Source organism: Scyliorhinus torazame, chromosome 1 (genome assembly GCF_047496885.1).
Source record: "Scyliorhinus torazame isolate Kashiwa2021f chromosome 1, sScyTor2.1, whole genome shotgun sequence".
Taxonomy (NCBI): Eukaryota; Metazoa; Chordata; class Chondrichthyes; order Carcharhiniformes; family Scyliorhinidae; genus Scyliorhinus; species Scyliorhinus torazame.
Window position 1 is genome coordinate 228,772,257 of NC_092707.1, and position 20,010 is coordinate 228,792,266.

General features: G+C 45.4%; 1 protein-coding gene and 1 long non-coding RNA gene across 8 annotated transcripts in view; both read left to right on the forward strand.

Annotated features, from left to right (window-relative positions):
- Nucleotides 1-20,010, forward strand: part of snx14 (sorting nexin 14) — a 259,496-nt gene that overhangs the window by 16,058 nt on the left and 223,428 nt on the right. The window lies entirely within an intron of this gene.
- LOC140430179 (uncharacterized) lies at nucleotides 15,270-16,061 on the forward strand. Its single transcript, XR_011949360.1, has 2 exons — nucleotides 15,270-15,602; nucleotides 15,648-16,061. It is a non-coding gene; the product is annotated as an uncharacterized lncRNA (long non-coding RNA).

A 20,010-nucleotide genomic window follows, 5' to 3' on the forward strand; every position in this document is an offset into this window, starting at 1 on the left:
CTCCTTCCAAAGTGCATAACCACACACTTTTCCACATTGTATTTCATTTGCCACTTCGTTGCCCACTCTCCTAGCTTGTCCAAGTCCTTCTGCAGCCCCATTGCTTCCTCAATACTACCTGTCCCTCTACAGATCTTTGTATCATCTGCAAACGTAGCAACAGTGCCTTCAGTACCTTCTTCCAGATCATTAATGTATATTGTAAAAAGTTGTGGTCCCAGCACAGACTCCTGAGGCTTCCATCCTGAAAAAGACCCCTTTATCCCCACTCTTTGCCCTTTAAAAAACAATTTAGAGTACCCAATTCATGTTTTCCAAATAAGGGCCGATTTATCTTGGCCAGTCCACCTAGCTTGCACATTTTTGGGTTGTGCGGGCGAAACCCACGCAAACACGGGGCGAATGTACAAACTCCACACGGACAGTGACCCAGAGCCGGGATCGAACCTGGAACCTCGGCGCCGTGAGGCCACAGTGCTAACCCACTGCACCACCATGCTGCCACCACTCTTTGCCTTCTGCCAGTCAGCCAATCCTCTATCCATGCCAGGTTCTTACCCTCAACACCATGGGCTTTTTAAATTTTAATAAACATTTTATTGAGGTATTTTTGGTATAGTGACAACTACAAAAGAAACAATATACATGAAACCATCAACATAGAGCAAAAGCCATTTGCCTCTTGTACAGGTCCCACACTTATTGACCCCTACTTTAATCTAAACTACTCGCTACTCTTTCCCCCCCCCCCCCCCCACCACCCACTTCCTGATCATAGCTATATTCGCCGCCCAGTAATAGTTACTAAAATTTGGCAGCGCCAGCCCGCCCTCTCCCTGACTCTACTCAAGCACTACCTTCCTTACTCGCGGGGTCTTGCCTGCCCAGGTGCAGCCCGTGATCGCTTAAAAAAGGACCGCGGAATAAAGATGGGGAGACACTGAAATACAAATAGGAATCTCGGGAAGACAGTCATCTTCACCGTTTGCACCCTCCCAGCCAGAGACAACGGAAGCACGCCCCCATCTCCGAAAATCGTCCTTCATTTGGTCCACCAGCTGGGCTAGGTTCAATTTATGCAGCCGATCCCATTCCCATGCCACTTGGATGCCTCGGTACCTAAAGCTTCCCTTTACTAACCTAAATGGCAGCTCTCCCAGTCGCCTCTCCTGTCCCCTCGCCTGGACCACAAACATCTCACTCCCTTTCTCTTTCCCCCCCCCCCCCCCCCCCCCCGAACCAGTCCTCTCCAGCCCCTCGAGGCTCTGAGCAATTGCCAACGAACACCATGGGCTTTTAACTTATTTAACAGTCTCCTACGCGGCACCTTGACAAAGACCTTCTGGAAATCTAAATAAATCACGTCCACTGATTCTCCTTTGTCTAACTTGCTTGTTACCTCCTCAAAGAACTAACAGATTTGTTAGACTCAACCTCCCTCTGACAAAGCTGTGCTGACTCAGTCCTATTCCATGTACTTCCAAGTGCTTAGCGATCTCATCTTTAATAACAGGCTTTAAAATCTTACCAATGACCGAAGTCAGGCTAACCGGCCCATAATTTCCCGTCTTCTGCCTCCCTCCCTTTTTAAACAGTGCTGTTACATTAGCCACCTTCCAGTCCTCTGGGACCCTTCCTGCCTCCAGTGATTCCTGAAAGATCATCACTAATGCCTCCACAATTTCCTCAGCTATCTCTTTTAGGACCCTGAGGTGTAGTCCATCCGGTGCAGGTGACTTATCCACCTTCAGACCTTTCAGTTTCCCCAGAACCTTCTCTTTAGTAATGGTCACTGCACTCACCTCTGCCCCCCTGGTTCTCCTGGAGCTCTGGCACCCACTGGTGTCTTCCACCGTGAAGACTGATGCAAAGTAACTATTCAGTTCATTTGCCATTTCTTTGTTTCCTATTGTTACTTCTCCAGCCACATTTTCTAGTGGGCCAATGTCTATTTTTGCCTCTCTCTTACCTTTTATATATTGAAAAAATCTCTTCCTATCTTCCTTTATATTACTAGCTAACTTGCACTTGTACTTCATCTTCTCCCCCTTTATTGCTTTTTTAGTTGTCCTCTGCTTGCTTTTAAAGGCTTACCAATCCTCTGGTTTCCCACTAATCCTCACCACTTTGTATGCTTTTTCCTTAGCCTTTATGCTGTCCTTGACACCCCTCGTCAGCCATGGATGCCTTGTCCTCCCCTTAGCATGTTTCCTCCTCCTTGGGATGAATTTCTGTTGTGCCTCCCTAATAACCCCCAAAAACTCCTGCCATTGCTGTTCCACTGTCTTCCCTGCTAGGCTCCTTCTCCAATCAACTCTGGCCAGCTCCTCCCTCATGTCTTTGTAGTTACCCTTATTTAATTGTAATACTGTTACATCTGATTGCAGCTTCTCCCTCTCAAACTGCAGGGTAAATTCTATCAAATTGTGGTCACTGCTCCCTAAGGGTTCCTTCACCTTAAGTTCCCTAATCAAGTCTGCCTCATTACACATCACCAAATCCAGAATTGCCTGTTCCCAAGTAGGCTCTGTCACAAGCTGCTCCAAAAAACCATCTCTTAGACATTCCACAAATTCCATTTCTTGGGATCCACTACCAACCTGATTTTCCCAGTCCACCTGCGTATTGAAGTCCCCCATAATTGTAATATTGCCTTTTTTCATGCCTTTTCTATCTCCTGATTTATTTTCTGCCCCACATCCTGACTACTGTTGGGGGGGCCTTTACCTTTGCGATTCCTCAACTCTACCCACCGAGATTCTATGCCTTCTGATCATATATCACTCCTTGCTATCGAGTTAACTTCATTCCTTACTAACAATGCAACCCCGCCCCCTTTGTCCATCTGCCTGTTCTTTCAATAGGACATATATTCTTGGATATTTAGATCCCAGCCCTGATCCCCTTGCAGCCACGTCTCTGTGATGCCCACAACATCGTACCGGACAATTTCAATGTGCGCAACAAGCTCATTTACCTTGTTCCGTATACTGCATGCATTTAAGTACAACTCCCTCAATCCTGCATTGACCACCTCCCTTTTCACACTCTCCTCAGTCACTGTACCCTGTACTGTGGCCCTTATTGATTTTTGACTATGGCTTCTCTGCCTTACATTTTCTCCCTTACTGCTTTTTGTTTCTGGCCCCGTTTTACTTCCCTCTGACTTCCTACATTGGATCCCCATAACAATGGCACAAAGCACAAAAAACAAACAAACAGTCCTTCCCAAGGTCCAAGCACAGAGGCCCACCCCTTCTCCCATAACAAAATCTTATCTATTCTAACCCTTTCAAGCAGGACCAAATAGAAAAGCCCGGACAAAGAAAAAGGAATTATACAGGTAAAAACTCGAACAGCTTTTCAAACATCGCAAACATTGCCAATTGGATTCAAAATTGGCTGGACGGCAGAGGGTGGTTGTAGAGGGTTGTTTTTCAAACTGGAGGCCTGTGACCAGTGGTGTGCCTCAGGGATCGGTGCTGGGTCCACTGTTATTTGTAATTTATATTAATGATTTGGATGAGAATTTAGGAGGCATGGTTAGTAAATTTGCAGTTGACACCAAGATTGGTGGCACAGTGGATAGTGAAGAAGGTTATCTAGGATTGCAACGGGATCTTGATCAATTAGGCCAGTGGGCCGACGAATGGCAGATGGAGTTTAATTTAGATAAATGTGAGGTGATGCATTTTGGCAGATCGAATCAGGCCAGGACCTACTCAGTTACTGGTATGGCGTTGGGGAGAGTTATAGAACAAAGAGATCTAGGAGTACAGGTTCATAGCTCCTTGAAGGTGGAGTCGCAGGTGGACAGGGTGGTGAAGAAGGCATTCGGCATGCTTGGTTTCATTGGTCAGAACATTGAATACAGGAGTTGGGACGTCTTGTTGAAGTTGTACAAGACATTGGTACGGCCACACTTGGAATACTGTGTGCAGTTCTGGTCACCCTATTATAGAAAGGATATTATTAAACTGGAAAGAGAGCAGAAACGATTTACTAGGATGTTGCCGGGACTTGATGGTTTGAGTTATAAGGAGAGGCTGGATAGACTGGGACTTTTTTCCCTGGAGCGTCGGAGGCTTAGGGGTGATCTTATGGAGGTCTATAAAATAATGAGGGGCATAGATAAGGTATATAGTCAACATCTTTTCCCAAAGGCAGGGGCGTCTAAAACTAGAGGGCATAGGTTTAAGGTGAGAGGGGAGAGATTCAGAAGGGCCCAGAGGGGCAATTTCTTCACTCCGAGGGTAGTGAGTGTCTGGAATGTGCTGCCAGAGGTAGTAGTAGAGGTGGGTACAATTGTGTCTTTTAAAAAGCATTTAGATGGTTACATGGGTAAGATGGGTATAGAGGGTAATGGGCCAAGTGTGGGCAACTAGGACTAGCTTAATGGTAAAAACTGGGCGGCATGGACTGGTTGGGCCGAAGGGCCTGTTTCCATGCTGTAAACTTCTATGATTCTATGATTCTATTCTAACTTAAATTACAGAGTTAAAAGACTAAGGTTTTTAAAAGGGCAACGCATAACTTGCAACTCAGCTCTCCACAGTCAAGGTTTAAGATCCTTGTTTGTCTACCAGGTTATTGTCCTTCATGAAGTCCGCCACTTCCTCCGGCGAGCCAAAGTACAGCTCTCGGCCCTCATAGGTCACCCAAAGATGGGCCGGGTAAAGCAGACCAAACTATTTGCTTCTCGTACAGGGCTGCCTTGACTTTATTAAAACGCGCCCTCCTCTTTGCGAATTCTGCTCCCAAGTCCTGGTACACTTGGCGCACCTCATGATGCCTTCCTTATCTAGGAACCGATGCAGCTGTACCACCATCGCCCTCGGCTGCTCACTCCCTTGGGGCTTACGCATAAGCGCACTACGGGCCCGGTCTACCTCCAATGGCTTGGGGAACGAACCTTCCCCTATCAGCTTCTCTAGCATCTTCCTCACCGGCATCTGATCCTTCCTTCCCCTCTGGCAGACCGACGATCCGGATATTCTGTTTCTGAGCACGGTTCTCCAGGTCCTTCACCTTCTCCAGCAGCTGTTTCTGTTGGTCCTGTAGCATCCCGATCTCCATTGCCATCGCAGTGGACTGGTTCTCTCATTCCACTGCCAGCTCCTCCCAACTTCTGGATCGCCTGTCCTTGGGTCGTCGATCTCTCTTCCACACGGGCGACCACCACCCTGATTGAGTCCACCGCCCGGGCCAGGTCCTCCGCACATTCCTTGTAATGTTGAGTGAACTTCTCAGTCAAGAAGTCCACCAACTGATCCATCGCCCATTGAGCTGCCGAGGTCAAACCCTGCTTCCCCGCCATTGCCTCCTTCAAACTCTGGTCCTCTCTTCCAGCCAACTTTTGATCACTCCTTTTTCAATTTTTCCTCGGGCGCAGATCCATAAACTAGGCGTCGCCTCCTTCACCTCTCACTTTTACACCCTTATTCTAGAAAGTTCCTATGGAAATCCAGCTTAAAAGCCATAAAAAGACAAACCAAGAGCGGGAGCTGCCAAATGTGCGACTGTTCACTCCATAGCCGCCACCAGAAGTCTACACCATATCATCATTATTCAGTTGGTGTCAGTGTGATAGATAATATAGTTAGCATATCATTTCCCAGTGTCTGTGTGCTTTAGAATATAGTTACTCATTCATTTTCCAGTTAGTTCCAGTCAGTGCAAAATAATGTTGACATACTATTTTTCCCAGTGTCAGTTTGATAGTCCAAGTCATTACAGTACATGCAGGCCACCCAATCCAGGCCAGCTGTCTGTAGAACAATCCACTCAGTTCTGTTGCCCTGCTTTATTCCCATAGTCTTTCCCTGAATTTTTCCTGTCAACTCTTTTGGAACATTAATCATCTCCACTTCCACCATCCTTGAGTTCCAGTTCATTGCCACTTTCTGCAAAAAAAGGTGGTGCCTTGTACCCCCCCCCCCCCCCCCCCCGCATCGTTTGACCAAAACCTTAAATGTGTATCTCCTTCTTGTGCCATCAGATATTCTTATTCTTTGTCTATCTTATCTAAACTTATTATAATCTTGTACACCTCTGAGAAACCTTCCCTCAATGTCTGTCTCCTTAAAGATCATTGTTCTGTTACTGTTCATTCTCAGTCTATTGCTCCATTTTAACTAGGCTAGATCCTTTTCACCCCATAACCCTTTTCCAATTCAGAAGTTCTATTTCAGATTGTAACTTGTTATTAATTAAACTGTGAGATGTGATCACGCTTTCCAAATGTTCCCATGTAGACACTCCACCCACCACATTCCCCAACACCAGATGTAACCATGTTTTTTTCCTGATTGGACCGAAAACATACTGGTCAAGGAACACATTTCTGAAATTCCTCCCCCTCTTTTCCCTTTGGCCTAACATTATCCCAGTAATTGTTTGGGTAATTAAAGTCCTCCAATATCACCAGTCTTTGGTTCATGCACATTGCTGTGATTTCCATGCGGATTTGCTCCTGTGTCAATGTCACTGTTTGGATATCTATAGAATACCCCAGGTAGCGTGATCATCCTCTTTGTGCTTCTCAAGGCAAACCAAATGGATCCTGTCCATTAGCTTCCACTCTTTCTGGCACCACCATTCCTTCCCTAGTTAGTGCTGTATACTTCAACGCAAGAAGCATCAGGAATAAGGTGGGTGAACATAAGGCATGGGTCGGTACTTGGGACTACGATGTGGTGGCCATCGCGGAAACTTGGATAGAAGAGGGACAGAAATGGCTGTTGAAGGTCCCTGGTTATAGATGTTTCAATAAGATTAGGGAGGATGGTAAAAGAGGTGGGGGGGGGGGGGTGGCACTGTTAATTAGAGATAGTATAACAGCTGCAGAAAGGCAGTTCGAGGAGTATCAGCCTACTGAGGTAGTATGGGTTGAAGTCAGAAATAGGAAACGAGCAGTCACCTTGTTGAGAGTTTTCTATAGGCCCCCCAATAGTAGCAGAGATGTGGAGGATCAGATTGGGAAACAGATTTTGGAAAGGTGCCGAAGTCACAGGGTAGAAGTCATGGGTGACTTCAACTTCCCAAACATTGAGTGGAAACTCTTTAGATCAAATAGTTTGGATGGGGTGGTGTTTGTGCAGTGTGTCCAGGAAGCTTTTCTAACACAGTATGTAGATTGTCCGACCAGAGGGGAGGCAATATTGGATTTGGTACTTGGTAATGAACCAGGGCAAATGATAGATTTGTTCGTGGGGGAGCATTTTGGAGGTAGTGACCACAATTCTGTGACTTTCACTTTAGTAATGGAGAGGGATAGGCGCGTACAACAGGGCAAGGTTTACAATTGGGGGAAGGGTAAATATGATGTCAGACAAGAATTGAAGTGCATAAGTTGGGAACATAGGCTGTCAGGGAAGGACACAAGTGAAATGTGGAACTTGTTCAAGGAACAGGTACTACGTGTCCTTGATATGTATGTCCCTGTCAGGCAGGGAAGAGATGGTCGAGTGAGGGAACCATGGTTGACAAGAGAGGTTGAATGTCTTGTTAAGAGGAAGAAGGAGACTTGTGTAAGGCTGAGGAAACAATATTCAGACAGGGCGCTGGATGGATACAAGATAGCCAAGCAGTGGATGTAGTGTACATGGATTTTAGTAAGGCATTTGATAAGGTTCCCCATGGTAGGCTTTTGCAGAAAGTAAGGAGGCATGGAATAGTAGGAAATTTGGCCAGTTGGATAACGAACTGGCTAACCAATAGAAGTCAGAGAGTGGTGGTGGATGGCAAATATTCAGCCTGGATCCCAGTTACCAGTGGCGTACCGCAGGGATCAGTTCTGGGTCCTCCGCTGTTTGTGATGATTTTCATTAATGATTTGGATGAGGGAGTTGAAGGGTGGGTCAGTAAATTTGCAGACGATACGAAGATTGGTGGAGTTGTGGGTAGTGAGGAGTGCTGTTGACAGCTGCAAAGAGACATAGATAGGATGCAGAGCAGGGCTGAGAAGTGGCAGATGGAGTTTAACCCTGAAAAGTGTGAGGTTGTCCATTTTGGAAGGACAAATATAAATGCGGAATACAGGGTTAACGGTAGGGTTCTTGGCAATGTGGAGGAGCAGAGAGATCTTGGGGTCTATGTTTGACAGATTATATATTTCTTTACCCGTCAGTCTGGCCTCAATAAAACTCGAGATGGATTTGCAGGCATAGCATTAAGTTATTTTATTTGACTTGCAAGTCTGACTCGTTTCACACGGACACAGAACCAGTCTCCTGGACCCCTGGGAAACGAATGAAGAAGGAGACAAAGGGATTTCTGCAAATGCATTCAAATGGCATCAAGTTTCACATACACGATTCCCATAGGTCATCCTATACCCCTCCTGACCTGGCCATACATCCTGATTTGCTCACTTCTCATCCCTTCCTCTGGCCTCCTATTACTCAGCATCCTTTTCTCCTCCTTAGCTGGACACCCCTCCCCCTTGCTTTGCCATGTGTTCTGAAATCCTTTGTCTGTGAACTAACTGAATCAGACCGGCCTATATCTACATTACAGTAACTAATATCTCGAAAGTAACTATTTGATATCACATTCGTCATTCCCTCCTTTTATCATTTCATGATAACCAAACTATTGAATCCATAGCTACGGTCCCTCATCTAAAAAGATTTGTTGCTGCATTTCCAATTCCTGTTGTAGCCCCCTTCATCCGCTGCACGCTCGTGGATTTTAACAGCCAAGATTCTAGGGGCGTTGATCTGTTCCAGTGCACCCCGCATTCTACCCATCACGCATTTAAGGATGGCCAGGCCCACAAAGATGCAGCCAATAGCCCCCGCTAAATACATGGCCATATTTATCAACCAGTCCTTCCAACCTCCAAATCCCCAGTTACCCCAAGAGTCAGGATCCTGCATTCCGTCCAGGTGATCCCGTATGCGATCCATAAATTTAATGATGTTAGCGGTTAGGTCTTGAACTCCCATGATACACTTGCCCTGCACTATGGCGCATACCCCACCCTCACGGGCCAGAAGATAGTCAAGAGCATACCGGTTCTGCATTGCAAACAACCGCAGCTGAGACAATTCCTTGGTTATTGCCCCAAGGGCTCCCAAGGTTTCATTTCCCAAGATGGTAAGGCCTCAAATAAAATAATTCCTATCGCTGACCGCCAAGGAACCCCCCACACCTCCCAGTGTCAAGACGCTCAGAATTCCGCACCCGGCTGAGTGGCCCCGGTTGGGTGCGAGAACCTGAGGTTTTTCCCAGTTCTCGCAGAATTCAGCTGAGACTGCCCGGCGTGCTAACTGATTATGCAGCATCCACGCCGAGGGGCAGGGGACTGTGGTAGGGACTAGAATTCCAATAGCAATTTGGCGGGGAAATGGGGGTGACAAAACATTGGTCGCTGTGCCATTATATAAAAAGTAGTATCCTAGCTCCGTGTACAGGCTAGCATCACAATCAGTATATCGGTTGCGTAGGGATCCCCCAGTAGCCCAGTTTATCCAGCTTTGGAACGCCCATTCGGGCCGCCTAGCAATGCGGAAAGCCCTAGTCCCAACAGTGATATGAGAGACATTCGCCCAGCCACAAAGGAGCTGGAGGCCGGCGTTCAGTGGAACGCAAGTGTTGTTGTAACAAATGCATTTGCCAGACGCCTGGGTGATATGACACCACCTGTCCATACAGGTGGGGAACAGACATGTTATATTCGATTCCACCTCGACCCGCAAACAGCCATATCCTTCACTGCTGAAGCAATTCTCGTACGACCGGGAGTCCCTATTGGGAGTGAAGTGGCTAGGTATGTACGCCCTCCACCGTTGCAGCCTATCGTACTGTGAATGGGAATTATCCCGAGGAAGGGGAAGGCAAATAGCCGGTGGTGCTGAACCCGGATCGTAAGGAAGAGTGACTTGCTCGGGCGGTGGCTCGGAATGCTGACAATGAACCACCATTTGGGGAGTGCCCCAAAGCGGTGAAACAGAAAATAACCTAGACACCGCTGCGGGGTTCGGGTAGCAGACAAGTCCCTGACCATACAAGCGGTGGTAAATCTGGTAGAAGAGATTCATACTACCCGGGTTTTCCGCAGTCTGGGCCCTAAATGACTTAAGTGTATCTCCTGATAACCTACGTTCCAGTTGTACTCCCCTCGTTACACGCCCCGTCCTCTCTTTAGTCCCCCTCTCTCTCTCTCACAACCTCTTCCTACCCTCTCCTGACGGTCTGATTTTACCTTTATGGCACCAATCTTAACACATCCCAAAATCAAATTTACATGTACTCCCGTCCCATCGCCGGGACCGGTGCAATTGCTTCATGAGTCCTGCATTGTCCGTTATCCTGGTGACCTTCCATGAGTCGATACCATGCCCTCGTATATGGGAGCACCGAAGAACATCACCTCTGCATAAACAAAATGTCCTTGTAGTTTGGTTGGGGTTACAAATGTAGATAATATGTCCCTTTTCCATGTCCGTCGCCGATGCCACTCCAAGCGAGGTGAGGCCGAAGATCACACAGGCGGTGCGTAGCCACCCCATCATGCTCCACACCTGTAAAATAGCGCTGGGGAAGGGAGGCAGGTTAATCTGTCCAAAACAATGAGGCCCGTTATCAGCACTCAACTGAGCTGGTATACCGTACCGGGGAATGATTTCCCGCATCAGAACTTTAACCACAGTAGCAGCTTTATTATCGATAGTCGGAAACGCCTCAACCCATCTGCTGAACACCTCCACAATGACCAAAACATATGTATAACATTGACACCTGTCTAACTCCATGTAATCCATTTGGAGCACCTCAAAGGGACCATTGGGCAACGGGGTTTGCCCCATACCACAAGGGATATCTTTGCCGGTGTTATATTGCTGACAAATCAAACACTGATTGCTGATACTCTGGGCCAACCCCTGCATTTTAGGGTGCCACCAAGTGTCCAGCAACAAATCGCTAGTCACCCGAGCCCCACAATGAGTTGCAAAGTGTACACATTCAACGACCCATAAAGCCAGTACATCAGACATTCAAGTCTGATGTGCTGGCGTGGTCCATAAAGCGGAAACAGAATCATGTGTACAACCTAACCGTTTCCACATTTGTTTATCACTCTCGGGAGCGTCCTCCTGTAACCTTATGACGTCTTGGATGGTTGGCATTGGCTTGTCAGAGGCAGACCTATTTATTGCAGAACGTTTAGTCTGACCTAACATTTTAGGCACCATCACTTGCTGAATTTGCGCGGCTGTCCGTGCTGCACTATCTGCTTGTTCATTACCAACGTCAACTAAGGTCTTACCGTTTGTATGGGCAGCGCATTTAATGTCGGAAATCTGCGCGGGCATAAGGAGGGCCTGTAGTAGGTCATTAACTAAACCCCGGTGGGATATTTGACCACACATAATCATGTCAGGTTGTTCTAACGGAATATCACTCAGATCGTCCCTTATTGTGGTAGTTTCCTGAATCAAGGCTAAACAGTCGTGGCCAGGTGCGTCCTCATGGACAGGGGGACCGCTAAGAAAACAGGCTGGATTGGTAGTGGTACAGTATTTAAATGTCAGACGTGGATTGTTCAAAAGTATATTTCATACCTATTCTGACGAGCTGCGGTAAGTTGCTGAGTCTGCAGTTTCCCCAATAGTGCGATTACCGAGTGGGAGCTATATACCATAATATCCTGTTGGAGAGTTATATTGGCAGCAGCCTGCAAACTATTGTAAATCACTGCCAAGATCTGGGTGCAAACAGGGTGGCCCATCGCCACTGGGTCGAGTTTGGAAGAGTAATATGCTACGGGCCGGTGCTTGTCCCCATGTTGCTGGGTGAGTACCGCTGTTGAACATCCTTCCAGAACAGTACAGTATATCTGGAACGGTCGGTTGTACAAGGGCCTCCCGAGGGCCGGTGCTTGTAACAAGGCCTGCTTCAAGCAACGGAAGGCTTCGAGTGCCTCGGTGGTGAGAGTAAAATTCCCCCCTTCCCTAGTGTAAGGCGTCAGCAGCTTTGCATAGATGTTTGGTTGCCACTGCCTACCCTTCCCATAGGCCCCAGATCCTTGGCATGGTACTGGTCGTGGACCTGACGTGTAATATGAGGGCCTACAGAAGCTGACTGTGGCCATAAATGTGGTGGTATTGTAACAAAATCGGCTGTACCTTCTTTTCCCGTGACTGTGGCTGTAACCTTGACTGGCCATTCGGTCCCAATTAACGGCCGGTATTTGTCCTCCAACTCCCTGTTTTGTCCGGTTCTGTCATAGGCCAGGGTAGCGTGATGCAGTGAATGTTCAATGTCTAATGTCCACCACTGGGGAGTGATAGAAATATAGCACTGTTGTCTCATCCTCCATGATTGAACTGTTACCCCTTCGTCTCCGCACTCTAGCTGCAGCTGGAAGATACACAGTAAATCTCGGGCCAACAAGTTACAGTCCAATCCAGTAGTCACTACAAACTGATGATCTGCAGACTTATTCTCGTAAGTGACTGTCACAGGTTCAGAAATAGGATACTCACACACCTGTCCTTGGAACCCCGAAAAATGCTGCGTGTGGTCAGATAGTGATAGTCAAAGTTCTGATTGCACTGAAGACATGGCAGCTCCAGTGTCGATTAAAAATGGGTGATGTTGATCTCCTATTTGCAGAGAGATAATAGGTTCCCTGTCCGATTGGAGAGTCTTTATGACTAAATTAGCTAGTCAATCCTGTGTTGGGAAAGGGTTTGCCTGGGAGAAGTCAGTGTACCTCGTCTGTCCTCCCCTTGGTGGGTACCCCCTCCTTTGGGTCGGGTAGTCTCCTTCTGCTGCCCGTCGTTTAAAGGGGCATTCCTGTTGCCAGTGATCTGCACGGCCGCAATTAAAACATGCATTGTTCCCTCTAAATCTGTCCCGTCCTCTTCTCCCAGTAGACCAATGGCCCCTCCGAGGGGGTGGCAGTTGTAAAGCTGTTGGTACGTACGGTGGGCCATAAAGAGGAGCTGAGGGTCCATTTGGGTGGGTTTGATATCCTCCCCCATGTTGATCCACCCACCCAAAGTCACAATATTGGAGTTCCACCGTTTCTGCTGCTGGTTGGGGTCTCAGATCATCCTTTTTCATTACATACTCAGTCTTAATCTTTGTAACTGAGCCTCCTTCCTGTCCTACCCACTCCTTCCAATAAAATCTGACTGCCCTGGCCATTCGGGAAGGGTCGTTCTCTGTCCAATTCATGTTATTACATTTCACGGCAGTAGCCACGGAAGGTGGTAGGCAATGCATTAACATAGCACAATATTGAGGGGAATTCTGACCATTTTGATATGGCAAGTCGCCTGACTGCCCACAGTAGATTTCATTAAAACGTTCCAGAAATTCCTCTGGCTCTTCAGCCTTTTTAGGTTTGAGGTCTAAGATAGCAGAGATGTTTATGGGCTTTTGAAATGTGTTATTCAACGCATTCAGGATTTGTGTCTGTCTATCATCGTCCAACGCATGGGCTTGGTGAACTGCGGCGTGGCTAGCATAATTCAAGTGGTTGAGGTAACTGCGGTGCTCTGCTGGGGTTAAAAGCTGCTGGACTAGGGCCCAGAGGTCCCTTTAATCAGCTTGATAAACTGAGATGGTAGTTCTCATATGATCCACGAAAGCAGCAGGAGATTTTTTTCTGCCTGGGATTACAGCCATATTAGCCATCATTTCACTGGGTCTCCATGGGAAATAAACGTCTATCGTGGGCTGGGCCTCCGCCGTCACAGCGTCAGGGTTTGGTATTTTCCTAATCGGCAACTGTCTCAGAGACTCACCAGGGGGCACTCTAGCTGTTTCCTCTGGCTCTTCCAAGACTTTGACGTGCCTCCCTGTCACTAGAGGGAGCTCCAGCTCCTCAGAGTCATCCCTATCCTCTCCCTGTTCTCGGACTTTTCTGTCCCTCCTTATCAGTCTGAAGGGATTTAGGTGGTATGCGTGATTGTTTCTGGATAGGATCAGGCCCTTCTCTCGCTGTCCGAGATCGGGTCCAACTGTCATCTCCAGATTTACACTTTTTAAAATGGTGTCAGTGAGTTTCTTTCGGTTTCTATTAATTCACAAATAAAATGAGATAAACATTATTTCAAGTAAGTAAAACTTAAGATTCTGGCAATTGCAATCAATTGCTTTCGAAAATACTAACTTTTATCAAAGAGGTGGAGAAACCCACTGGTTTTCTTTAATTAATTCAAAACTTAACTTTGCTGGAGTTCACTGACTCGAAGGAAAGGTATCCAATTACACCACAAGCTGCCTGTTATCTCAAGCTGCTGTTAACCCTTTAAGAGACTTCTGCTTTAACTAACATGCAGCATCCAGTTTGTTTTAAAATTTATCGTTTCTCGCCACTACAGTCCAAGGGTACAATTTTAGCTCAATCAACTATAGATTTAAAACACTCACACATGGAATTATACCATCTTTTTTTTTTTTTAGATGTTGCATCAATCCCAAAACCTAACCCAAAACCGAATCAGAACTCACACATGGAATTGAACCATCTTTTTTAGATGTTGCATCAATCCCAAAACCTAACCCAAAACCGAATCAGAACTCACACATGGAATTAAACCATCTTTTTTAGATGTTGCATCAATCCCAAAACCGAATCAACAAATATGAAATCCCATCAATTAAATTTCTAATCCCCAGACTGACCTTTGTTTTCGTCGAGACAATCTTTCCGTACCAACCGCGAGTGACCAGACTAATCAGACGATAAGAAGAGGGGAAAAATCAATGCGCGGTCATTTTCCTGCTATACATTGTGGGCCCCTTTTCCACTCTCCTTTGTCCAAAATCAGTCTAATTCTGAGTTCGCAGCTGGTCGATGACCATCTGGAGAAATCCCGGGTTTCCGGCACCAAATGACAAATTATAAATGTCTTTACCCGTCAGTCTGGCCTCAATAAAACTCGAGATGGATTTGCAGGCATAGCATTAGTTATTTTATTTGACTTGCAAGTCTGACTCGTTTCACACAGACACAGAACCAGTCTCCTGGACCCCTGGGAAACGAATGAAGAAGGAGACAAAGGGATTTCTGCAAATGCATTCAAATGGCATCAAGTTTCACATACACGATTCCCATAGGTCATCCTATACCCCTCCTGACCTGGCCATACATCCTGATTTGCTCACTTCTCATCCCTTCCTCTGGCCTCCTATTACCCAGCATCCTTTTCTCCTCCTTAGCTGGACACCTGTAGAAGCCAAGTATTTCAAATACAACTAGTATAGGTAAAAGATAGCTGTTTAAGCATAAATGTTGAGCCCCAGTTTTAAATACCCATTTATACAGCATAATTCACTTTTACTGAAGTCCGTTGTTCTGGCAAATGCATATTTTCAAGATAATGACACTGTCTTGTGCTAATTGTCAAGGTCAAGGGATTGAATACACAGCACCATTGTTCACAATGCAGATAACAGCTAGGTCAGAAAAGCTGATGTTGCACATTGAAGATGGACGGCTTGCCATCAAATCAAATGTGTTTGAGTCTAACCCAAACCAATTAGGATTATATTGGGGTGTAATTAGACGGTTTAAGACAGATATGAAAGTGTATAACTAAAAAGTTTCTTCCGGCCATTTTAGGTTTTATTGTCTTTGTAAGGTTGGGTTAGGTTGGGTTAGGTTAGGTTAGGTTAGGTTAGGTTAGGTTAGGTTAGGTTAGGTTAGGTTAGGTTAGGTTAGGTTGGGTTTTGTTGTCTTTGTGAGTATTGTCTGTTTAGTTTTTAAGTTTTGTCTTTCTGTTAGTTTAGTCAGTTTTTGCCTTTAATTCTAGTCTCCATTTTAGAGATGTCTTTTGGGGGTTGTCAGTTTAACAGTCTGTGTCAGTGATGTTAGTCCACTTTTGACTTTGAGTTTGAGTTTAGCTGAAGATTAGCTTTCTCTCTCTCTTCATGTTTCATTGCCAGACTTTGACCTTTTAAAAGTTACTTTCGAGCTGTCTGCCTAAGCAAAGAAAGATAATGTCTGTAATTCTCTGAAAGCTTCGAATTGTCTACGAATTGCCTTTTAAATGACTTTCAAATTGTAATCAAGCGACTACAAATAAAACAATTCTTTTTGGCACCTGAGGAGTTTATACTGCAAATTTCTGCTGAGTTCCAGTATTCGCAAAGTGCTACTGATAACCGAATAGCAGAGATGATATAAATTCCTTCAACTATACACAGTCGAATAATACAAGGAATCGAACAACAACTTAACACAGTCTAGAAATATTACAAATCTTATAACTTGTCGTATTGCGCCAGGACTTGATTCATCAACTAAGCTTCCCCCAAACTTGGCGTGGTTCGACAGGTTAAGATCCTATAATTAAAGATTCCTTCAACACCCCACCCCCTTGCTTTGCCATGCGTTCTGAAATCCTTGTCTGTGAACTAACAGAATCAGACCGGCCTATATCTACATTACAGTAACTAATATCTCTAAAGTAACTATTTTATATCACATTCGTCATGTTCATATATCTTTGAAAGTTGCCACTCAAGTGGATAGAGCTGTGAAGAAGACCTATGGTGTGCTAGCGTTCATTAACAGAGGGATTGAATTTAAGAGCCGTGAGGTGATGATGCAGCTGTACAATACCTTGGTAAGGCCACATTTGGAGTACTGTGTACAGTTCTGGTCGCCTCATTTTAGGAAGGATGTGGAAGCTTTGGAAAAGGTGCAAAGGAGATTTACCAGGATGTTGCCTGGAATGGAGAGTAGGTCTTACGAGGAAAGGTTGAGGGTGCTAGGCCTTTTCTCATTAGAAAGGAGAAGGATGAGGGCCGACTTGATAGAGGTTTATAAGATGATCAGGGGAATAGACAGAGTAGACAGTCAGATTTTTTCCCCGGGTGGAACAAACCATTACAAGGGGACATAACTTTAAGGTGAATGGTGGAAGGTATAGGGGGATGTCAGAGGTAGGTTCTTTACCCAGAGAGTAGTGGGGGCATGGAATGCACTGCCTGTGGAAGTAGTTGAGTCGGAAATATTAGGGACCTTCAAGTAGCTATTGGATAGGTACTTGGATTACGGTAGAATGACGTAGCGTAGATTAATTTGTTCTTAAGGGCAGCACGGTAGCATTGTGGAAAGCACAATTGCTTAACAGCTCCAGGGTTCCAGGTTCAATTCCGGCTTGGGTCACTGTCTGTGCGGAGTCTGCACATCCTCCCAGTGTGTGCGTGGGTTTCCTCCGGGTGCTCCGGTTTCCTCCCACAGTCCAAGGATGTGCAGGTTAGGTGGATTGGCCATGATAAATTGCCCTTAGTGTCCAAATTGCCCTTAGTGTTGGGTGGGGTGGCTGGGTTATGGGGATAGGGTGGAGGTGTTGACCTTGGATAGGGTGCTCTTTCCAAGAGCTGGTGCAGACTCGATGGGCCGGGTGGCCTCCTTCTGCACTGCAAATTCCATGATAATCTATGATTAATCTAGGACAAAGGTTCGGCACACCATCATGGGCCGAAGGGCCTGTTCTGTGCTGTATTTTTCTATGTTCTATGTTCTTATTGTCTTCTGTCCCTGAATATTAAGCACCCAGTCCTCACCGTATTTAACCGCATTTCCCTTATTGCCATTAAATCATATTCCCACATGGCTTGCAGCTCCACCAACCTTATATCATGTTTTTTTACATGTATGGGTTCTAAGCGTGTCCTGTACTCTCTTCAATCCTGTTAATGTGCCCTTATTTAACATGGTACTACTTCCTTCTCCAGTACTGTTCAGTTCACAACTCCTTTATGCACCTTTTCCTGTTTTCTACTGCCCCCCCCCCCCCCCCCCCCCCCCCCCCCCCCCCCCCCCCTCAATGCCCAAGAATCTGAACCCTCGCCCTTCATGTGTCAGGTTACGAATTGATCCACCTTATCTTCCTAATCCTCCTCCTCTCGCACTGGAGTAATCCAGAGATTACCCACTTCCATGTCCTGTTTTTGAACTTGTTCCACAGCTGCTGAAAATCTGACCACATTGCTTCAAAGCCTGCCCCCTCTTTGTCAGTACACCATATACCACAGCTTCTCGTAGTTTGCAGTTCAAGAATATGGTTGCAAATTATTCTTGTTGGCCTTTAGCTCTGAGAGGTTCATTTAAATTTGACTTTACATTGGTCCTCAATAGACAATGCACTGTGAACTCTTTTTTTTTTGTATTCTTGTAATAATATCATTTTTGGTTTAACTGCGGAACAAGGATAATGTCACTTTCAGACAAAAGGTTATGCAGCTCATCTCTATAACTTTAAATTAATCATCAGATTAGCTCCTTAACCACTGAACATGGTATACTGTCTGCAAAATCGGTGAGCTCTCAAATTGCTGAATGGAAATAAGAGGATGATAAATCTGTCCAATCCGAAAAATGCCTTGAGCGCTATGAAAATGTAATTTAAAAAATATATAACTTTTTGTAGGCTCGATTTGTTTTCTTAGGTTAAACTTTGCCTCGAGACACAAAGCTTTTCTCAGTCGTGTTAAGTTTGTAATTTGTCTGCAGGTTATTTTCTGCAATTACAAAAAGAAAAGAAACTGGGTTCAAAATTCTGATCATTGTTTTGGTGCAGCCATGGTACGGTTCTGATGTTTTAAAAAATATTCATTCATAGGATATGGGTGTCACTGGCTAGGCCAGCATTTATTCCCTATCCCTATAGGAACTGGAATTTGGTGACTTAAGTGTAAATAAATTAGATTTATTTACGCAAATATAATCAATCAATAGACCGATCTGTTTTATTTTATATACCTGCACGGTAGCACAGTGGTTAGCAGAGTTGCTTCACAGCTTTAGGGTCCAAGGTTCGATTCCCGGCTTGGGTCACTGTCTGTGCGGAGTCTGCACGTTCTCCCCGTGTCTGTGTTGGTTTCCTCTGGGTCCTCCCACAGTCCAAAGATTTGTAGGTAAGGTGGATTGGCCTTAATGCTAAATTGCGTTTAGTGTCCAAAAAGGTTAGGTGGGGTTACTGGGTTACGAGGATAGGTTGGAAGTGTGGACTTAAGTGTGGTGCTCTTTCCAAGGGCCGGTGCAGACTCGATGGGCTGAATGGCCTCCTTCTGCACTGTACATTCTATGATTCTATGTTTAAGATGGAGGTTTTAAAATTAAAATAGTATGAAGATTATTGAATATCCAAGACCATCTTGAGTTATGGCAGGGTGGTTACAGGAGCCATCCTGCAGGGTCAGTCTGAAAGAAATGCAGTCTGACGATGAGTTAACTTTCATTCAATTAGGTAGGACGCCTTTAATGGTGCACTGATATACTTGAGGTCACTTGTGTAATTTTCCTTCTGAACAGTGGTTTAACTGGCAGTTGTGCCATACGTCACATAGGCTTGAGCTTCAGAATTTAAATAGGTGGACAGTTAGCAGCGTAGTTGAGCCGCCCGCCAGAATTAAGACAATCCAGGCATGACATTTTATGTTACCTTCCAGAGTTGGTGACATCAATCTCATCCGATTACGGCTACAGCTTGTTAGATGAAGAACTTTACAACTGAAATATTGCAAGAATTTGCGAGGTGATTGGCAAGAAAACTAGAGACAACATGTGGGAAAATGTTTTTACTTAATGAGTGATGAGAATTTGGAAAACACGGCAGATAGGATGATCGATACAGATTCAATTTCTGTATAACATTGGATAAATACATGAAGAAGAATATATTACAGTAATATGGGGAAAAGGTTTGCAGAGTAAGACCTACTGGATTGCTCTCAAAAGAGCATGCAGAAATGTGTTGGGCCAAATGGCCTCCTTTCCTGCTGTGCTATTTTATAATGCTGAGAGTTTTATTATTTCTTGGTATTCACTTGCAAAGTGTTTCTCACTCTTTCACTGTAAAGTTCATCAAACCTTGGTGAAGTGCCCATATTGGTAACCTTGCACGGGTCAGATGTTCCGTTGTTATTGAACACCTTTATTCACCTGTCTCTGAAAATACTATTTGCAGAGTTCCCTCCGCTTGATTTTTTGCCTTGTCCTTTTTGAAGGCACTGATTGATAGCCTGGGCATTGTCTAC